The sequence below is a fragment of the Typopeltis vanoorti genome, chromosome 21, assembly GCF_054136105.1.
Source record: "Typopeltis vanoorti isolate ZY-2024b chromosome 21, IOZ_Tvanoo_1.0, whole genome shotgun sequence".
NCBI classification, from domain to species: domain Eukaryota; kingdom Metazoa; phylum Arthropoda; class Arachnida; order Uropygi; family Thelyphonidae; genus Typopeltis; species Typopeltis vanoorti.
Window position 1 is genome coordinate 86,844,949 of NC_143569.1, and position 8,234 is coordinate 86,853,182.

General features: G+C 35.4%; 1 protein-coding gene across 3 annotated transcripts in view; it reads right to left on the reverse strand.

Annotated features, from left to right (window-relative positions):
- LOC150095078 (blastula protease 10-like) overlaps positions 1-7,860 on the reverse strand; it is a 47,396-nt gene extending 39,536 nt beyond the window's left edge. For 2 of the 3 annotated variants that reach the window (XM_090411398.1, XM_090411396.1), the window contains exon 1: positions 1,979-2,509. The gene's annotated coding sequence lies outside the window, so the exon portion shown is untranslated. Of the gene's footprint in view, positions 1-1,978; positions 2,510-7,734 lie in introns of those variants that run through there. The other variant, XM_090411397.1, reaches the window with a different exon arrangement.
- Between the last annotated feature and the right edge of the window lie 374 nt (positions 7,861-8,234).

The following is an 8,234-nucleotide window of genomic DNA, read 5'->3' on the forward strand; positions in this document are numbered from 1 at the left end:
AACCTGGCCTGGAAACTTTTCTCTGGGAATTGGAACTCTTCCTTTCGGCAATTTGAAACCTTGTCTGCGGCCTAGAAGTAGTCTCTCTCTAGCGACGTCTAGAACCGAGAAGCTCCTTTCTGGAAGCGGGAAACTCCTCTCTCAAGCAACGTGGATCCGGAAATTCTCTCTGACGGCGACTCTGGACCGGGCGGCCTCCTCTCTGACAGCAATTCTAGAACCGGGACCCCTTCTGCTTGCTTCAGTCCCTTTTTATTAGGCCTCCTCTGATACCTCGCATGAAGTTTGGTAACCCCCAAAGAATCGGGATGAGTCTTTCATCTTAAGTTTCAAGTTCGGCACTCCTTTTGTTCTCCTCCGCTTTCTTTTGATTGTAAGTTGCCGGCTATCGGAAAGTTGTTTGAACTCTTTCTGACTGACTTCGGAGATGTTTACACTTAGAGCCTGCAAGCCTTTCTCATACATACAAGTTTCGATAACAATCTTTCTAATGTACAGCTTCGGCGACAAAAACATTGCCTTTGTTTTTAACACTCTAATAACATATTCTTATTAAAGCAGTATATACAGTTAGCTTCAAAAGAGTTATTTACAAAAACATCTAATACAAACTATACCGAGACAAACAAAGTATATTTGTTTACAATATTCACACGGGACTTAAGCTAAGTAAAAAATCTATGTAATGTGTTTTGGAATATTTAAGCTACAATCGGGTTTTTACACTTTGCTTATAATCGTATTCATTATCGTAATCGGCTCGCTGTTTGACTTCCACTGATCCAAATTAATTCATTTACCCGGACTTATAAGAAAATTACTGATTTGACAATTTTAACGAAAAATAAATAAACAATAGCAATACACTTAAAGCGAATTAAAAATAATACAAAATAATGATAAATAAAATATTATGTTTTCAGTTTTAATTAAATTTGTACGGAGGAATACACAAGAGATCGACCAAAAATCGCTCCGCGATCGCCGGGTTGAACACCCCTGTTATAGAGAATAATGTGATTTGGATTAGCTTTGTAATCACAATGGGGCACTAAAGGAGATGATGTTATGGTATCATTATTACTAATTATCATTTTCATTTTGTCTGATATTTTAAATTCTTGATACTTCCTCTCTCTCTCTCTCTCTCTCTCTCTCTCTCTCACACACACACACACACACACACACACACACACACACACATGGTCCCTCATCCCTTTCGTCGAATCTGCGAACAAATTGTTGAAGTAAGGTTCATTACTAATTAATTTATCGCGTCAACTAAATAAGTGAATAATTACCAATTATTATCCATTATTTCTTTCTATTGAACTATACTGAACATGTATAGTTTTTAAAAAATGAAACATTTTTTTGTTTGAAAAATGAAATATTTTTGCAAACTTAATAACATCGAAACGCACACAAAGGACGTATGAATTATTGTCTAGCGCATTCAATAGTTATCAAATTATTTAAATATTTGAAAACGATCTAGGAAATCCATGAAATTGTGTAGATTTACACTGTTTTTGGATTCGCTTATTATCCGTTTTTTCAAACTTTTTTCATGTCTTTGCACCACATCGAAATCCAAAGAAGAGTAATTAGAAAATCAGGAAAATGTCTAGTCAATGTGATTATTTCAATAGAACCGCACTATCATTACTTACTTCATAAAGCAGAAAAAATTATGAAATACTGTCACAAACTGTGGTTCTATTGAAATAATCACATCGACCAGACATTTGCCTTGTTGAGTTTTTCTAATTACTCTTCCCATATTCTAAGCATGATAAATGGCAAATTTTTTTATTTGTGGGCAGTGATATTTTCCTATCATCTTTTTTATATTCTGATACTTTAAATCTGAAGAGGTTTCATGGGACATTTATTAAATGCCCCATGAAATTTTGTATAAATCAATGCGCATTTTTATATACAGAAATATATGCGAAAAATAGAATGAAGCACCTACCTGTTCAAAAATGTCTTTGAATAATAATTGTACTTTTTCTTCATTCCTATCAATTATTTTATCTGCAAGCAAAAGGGAGAAACTGAGGCCCTGCGCTCATTCTCTTCCCACTTCAATTCAGTTCGGTGACAGCCGTAGGCAGTTCCTGGTCCTAAGAAGCACGGAACACTTCATCTACCTCTGTGAGAGAACAGGGGGTGAAGACATTTCCACTCCTCGTCGTCAGATATACGATTCAGTCGACTGACCAGTAAATCCACCTACAGAAGAATGTCATTGATTCATCGTTACGTCCATAGCGCTGTCATTCAATGTCTTTTTATTACACACAAGTCAGATGTTTCAAGATACACAACAGTTCGAGACAACATACACTTCATTTCATTTGTAATCGCGAACTGTCTAATACACAAGCATAAGAGCATTCCTTATCAAGATGGTATTTAACTTTCAATATCTAGCAAGGTGTAATAGGCCAGCTAGTGGCCCTTGCACCTAACACAACTCAGCGAGATATATTTCTTTTCCGGTCCTTCAGCTCCTCCCTCGATACAGCTTTTGCAGTCACTTCTCTTATAAAGGCTTCTGAGTTGATGTGTGATTGTTAATGGTGTAGCATGGTAATCCTCTTTTCTGCAAAAATCTATGCGCTTCTGTTATTGAATTAAAGGATAGTAGGCAGAATAATAATCTTAGACGTTCTTTTGTTTAGTTTCTGATTTCCTAACGAGGCCCTGTTAACAATAATAGTTCATTTTTCTATGCACAAAACATAAATGTTTTGATGCATTTCTTTATCTATTATTTGTTTATATAACAACGTCCTGTTAAGCTATTAAGATAAAGGCTCACCTAAGTTTTAGAAAGTTAGTATTTTAAACATTTTATCTTAGCCTTCGTTCTTAACCTCTGTGATTTTTTTTTGTGTTGCGAAATCTATTCGAAAATGTATAAATCATATACACCGAGTGGCCACTTTATTAGAAACACCTCTTCATTTAGGAAAATAGATTGTTCCTAAAGATGTTGAATCACGTGGCTGCAGTTTGCTATATAAATCAGGCAGACAGGCAAAATAAAAAAAAAATAAAATAAAGTGTGGCTTAAGTGACTTTCAGCAAGGTATAATTGTTGATGTTAGTATTACAAACATCTGTTTTTCTGGGTTTTATACGCGCAACAGCGTTTAGGGTATACCAGGAGTGGTGTAATAACCCGACAACTTCAAGCCAATGGAAGTCCTGTGAACAAAACAGCTTTTATATGCACGAAATCAGAGAAAAATTCCAAGGATTGTGAAACGTGTCAGGAAGGACACAACCAGTGAAATCACAGCTCAGTGCAGTAATTGGGGTCAGAACATCATCTCAGAGCGCACAGTTCGTCTCACGTTGTCATGAAACTGGAAGGTACTTCTTCAGTTGTCACGTGATCTCCCACGCTGGACAACTGACGTCTGGAAAAAATGTCGACTGGTCTGACGAGTCCAGGTGCTGTGTCGCGCTTAGGAGCGGAACCAGAAATATGGTAGCAACCAGTTGAACACAGACTGAATTCCACAGTCTATCTTACATCATCGCTGATCATGCTCACCCCTGCCCGCCATGACTGTAGTTTATCCATTGTCAAATGGGTACTTCCAGCAAGACAATGCGCCATGACACAAAGCGCGTAGCATGTATGGGTTTTCTTTACTTCAGTGGTCAGCTCAGTCCCCAGACCTCAACCCAATGAAGCATCTCTGGGATGAGGTGGAACGAACAGTTGGCAGCAGTATAACATGTAGCCATTCAATCTGCGACAATTGGGCAATGTCATTGTGACAGAGTAGACAGACATTGCACAGGAACGTTTTATATACTTAGTTGATTTGATGCGACACAAATGCTGTAGCATCAAATCAACTTTTGGTTTGATTAAAATTAATTGTGTTTAGCTAAAATAATAAGAACTCTTCACTTATACTAATACACATACTTATACTTAACAAAAATTTAGACTATTCGATCAGATACCTAGAACCTACAGAATTTCCCTGCAATATATATATATATATATATATATATATATATATATATATATATATATATATATATATATATATATATATATATATATATATATATATATATATATATATATATATAAACAAGAATAACAACAAGAATAGCCAAAAACGCTTTTGTTAATTTTTAATAGGGCGTATGGTCATCATTAACAGCCAAAACAGCAGTACATCTTGATTGCATGGACCGGATAAGATGATCAAACAGTTATGGGATATTTCCCCACTCTTCTGTAAGAGCAATTTAGCTCTTGAAGCGATAGTTTCGACAAGTCATTCGACATGATTTTGTACTCAGTTGCGTGTTCTACACTGTTGTATATTAAGGAAATTTTAAAATAAATGTGTTACATTTGTAAATTATTTTTATAACTTTATAATTTACAAGAAAACCAAAAATTCCTTAATTTTCTTGACCAGTATATACGTGGGCTGTTCAATAAGTAATAAGACTAATTTTACTGTGGCGAAACCACTCATCACAATATTAATTTCTGTGGAATAAAGAAATGTTGCTGTATGTATTAACAAAATAGGTTGATAGATGTCGTATACGGGCCGATGTGCCAGAGTGTCACGTGACTAAACGCAAGTGCTCATCGGAGCGCCTACGAGGCGCGACCAGTCTTCGAAATGGAAGCGTCCTTGGAACAGCGTTATGCGATTAAATTTTGTGTGCGTTTGCAAAAATCGGCATTGGACACTTTTAACATGATACGCGAAGCTTTCCACGATGAAGCAATGTCAAGGGCAAGTGTTTTTCGCTGGCATATAACTTTTAAGGAAGGAAGGCAAAATGTGGAAGATCTTGAACGTGAGGGAAGACCTTCAACGTCCATCACAGAGACAATGATCAACACAGCAGCAATTATCATCAAGCACGTCAAAAGGAAGCGTCCATTGCTGAAGAATGGCTTCTTATTGCACCACGATAATGCAAGGCCACATATTGCTGGTTGGGTAGTGGACGTTTTGCAGAAGAACAACACAGATATCCTACCACACCCTCCATACAGTCCTGATCTCGCACCGTGCGATTTCTGGCTGTTTCCTCAGCTCAAGAAACCACTAAGAGGCCGCCATTTCGAAAGCAACACAGCATGTGTAAAAGCTGTGGAGGCGGTTTTGAAAGAACTCTCATAAAACTATAATATATATATATATATATATATATATATACTGTATATATATAGGTTTACGAAAATCACTCGTGGATAAGTTAATAAAACAAATTATAATAATCTACTTTCCAGCCAACCATGAACTAATTCCATCTTAAAAGTACATAAATTTACCGCTTCGATATATTTAACATATTTCTAACAATAAAAAATGAATTTCGAATATCGGTTCTTATATTTTCTTCACTATATTTTTTTATTTTGTCCTCTAGTAGTTCAATCAAAGCGCAACAAACTTCAGCTATCTTCGCTTACATCTTCACTTAGATAAATTAATCAGTTTACAGCTGACCAATCGATTATCATAACTCTCATGAGTTGACGCTTAGTGAATCTTCTCTGAGCCTTCGTAGCTCAGTCGGTATAGACGAAGTCCTTTGGTCGGAAACACCTGGATTCGATTCTCGTCGGTGACGTGAGAAACTCTGGTCTCTTTCGGCTAACTCACCTTTAGTCGAAAGAGACCAGAGTTTCTCACGGTCTCATAGGGAGGTGGTGAAACAGGCAAACCTATTCCCTGAACACACACACGGATTGCAGTCAGAAATACTGCCCTTAGGGGATACAGTAAGGAGTGGTGTTTGTCCACTCCGAGTTTGTCCTCGGAGTGGACAAACTTAACCTGATATTTGCCTACTCTGATTTTTATATAAGGATTTCATAATACTACTAATAATAGCCAGCTTCCCATTATCAATAAAGAGAATCATTTTACTCGTAATATGTGACTCTAAACCATTTTTGATATGGTTTATTCTATCAACTGAATAAATCGTATTTTAAGAAAGTTTTTTTTTTAAAAAAAACATGATTTTAAAATATCTTCGTGCATCCGGGAGATAAAGACAGACACACACAGAGAGAGAGAGAGAGAGAGAGAGAGAGAGAGAGAGAGAGAGAGAGTGAGGAGACCAGAAATACATTTTTATGAAATTAATATAAACAACAGCAGAACATTAAGTGCTTTTCTTAGTAAAAAGAAATTATTATTTCTTCCTTTTTCATTTGATTTGATCTGATATTGATTTAAATTACTTAATTAATAAATTAATTTTAAGTTTGTCTATTTTCTACGTATTTTTACATTTGGATCCAAGTTTGCATACAAGTGTCTTTCTTTCTTTTTTTTTCTTTTTTGTCATATATGAAGGCAGTGTGTGTGTGTGTGTGTGTGTGTGTGTGTGTGTGTGTGTGTGTGTGTGTGTGTGTGTGTGTTGCGGGATTAAAAAACCGAGATGGATCAGTCAAAAAAAAATAATAAAATTGGTGACTAAAATTTTTTGTTTCTACCTTACAGCATTTGTTCTAAATATTGAGTGAAACCCTAAAACAGGATCTGAGGGAAATTCTCATCCTGCTATCTTCCATACGATATCATTTTGCTTGGCTTCTTAAATGCTAAATCTCGGTATTTAGATAATTCTAAAATTTCAGGATTTCAAAATATTTTCTATTTGTACAAGGGATTTATCGGACAAGGTATAACATTATAGGCTAACAGAATCATCAAGAATTTATTCAAAATGTGGTGGTGCTAAAACATTTAGCATCTTCTTTTTTCTTTCTTTTTTGTGGATTAAGAATCATAGTGTGAGGATGCATTTCGTTTGAAAAGATTCGATTTAAATTCTGGAAACCTGGGGGCAACTTCAACATAATCCATGTTTGGTCTCTCAAATAGAGGTTTATTATTATTATTATTAATCCAACTTGTAAGCCATTCATTCTACTAATTAAAAGAATTATATATACAAATAATAAACAAATAAAAAATTATATACAAATTATATATAAACAAAAGGAAAAAAAATATTCTTTTCAAAACGTGATTATACTTTAAAATTTAACGCGCATTTTTTTTTACTTACTTTGAAATATACTATGAATTTGTAATTTTTCGAGTTGAACTCACATAACAAAACAAGTAAAAATAAAAAAATAGACTTTTCAGTGAACGTTATTTAGCCCCTCTGTCATGCAAGAACGCAGCGTTTCTCCTACCAAGTACTTACTCATTTTTTTTTTTTTTGTAAAATAATGAAATCGGCTTAAAATACACATTGACAAGTACATTAGATTTATATGAAGACAGTCCTCTGTTGTTACAGACTATTTAGTCTAATGCGTAAAAAATAATAAACAAATAAAAAATAAAACCGAAGAGGAAGATGAGCTTTTGTATAAAAATTTATAAACTCTTAAAAAAAATTATATACAAACAAAAGGAAGAAAAATATTCTTTTCAAAACGTGATTATACTATAAAATTTAACGTGCACTTTTTTACTTACTTTGAAATAATTTGAAATTTTTTATCCATATTAGCCTTAGAAAGTAAAAAAAAAAATTACATAACTGAGGACTGTTGCGGAGGATATTCTGGAGAATCGTCCAGAAATACCTTGGTTGACGTCTGAAACTAGTAGTAGTAAAATAATTAATGAAAAATGCTTTGGGAAAATAGCACAAAAGGGAGAAACCAAGGCCCTGTCGCTCATTCTCCTCTCTCACCTTTCTACTGTTCGGTGACATCCATGAGTAGTTCCTTGTCCTAAGAAGCCTGGAAACACTTCATCTACCTCTGTGAGCAAGGCAGGGGGTGAAGATATTCCACTTCTGGGTCACTGGAGACATAGATCCACCAACTGACCAGTGAATCCACCCAAAGAAGATGTCATTGATGACACATCGATAGCCTCCAAAGAACGTCTACAATATCCTCCGAAATATACTTAGAGCCATTTATTTACACGATGTTCCAAGTTATACCTTGGAGTCACGGAGACGTCAGGATGTTTCAAGTTAAGCTTCAGGTAACTATTCGTTGGGGGCGATGTATATAACTAAGGTAACATACACTAGCATGAAGTTCAGCTCATACTCCACTATTCGATAAGCCGCACTGCATACCAGCATACGATCACTCGTTTCAACAACGCCAACCAATCGAATGCACCTTACACCTAACAGGATGCAGCGAGATAGCTCCATGTTTATTGTCGGTCCTTAGC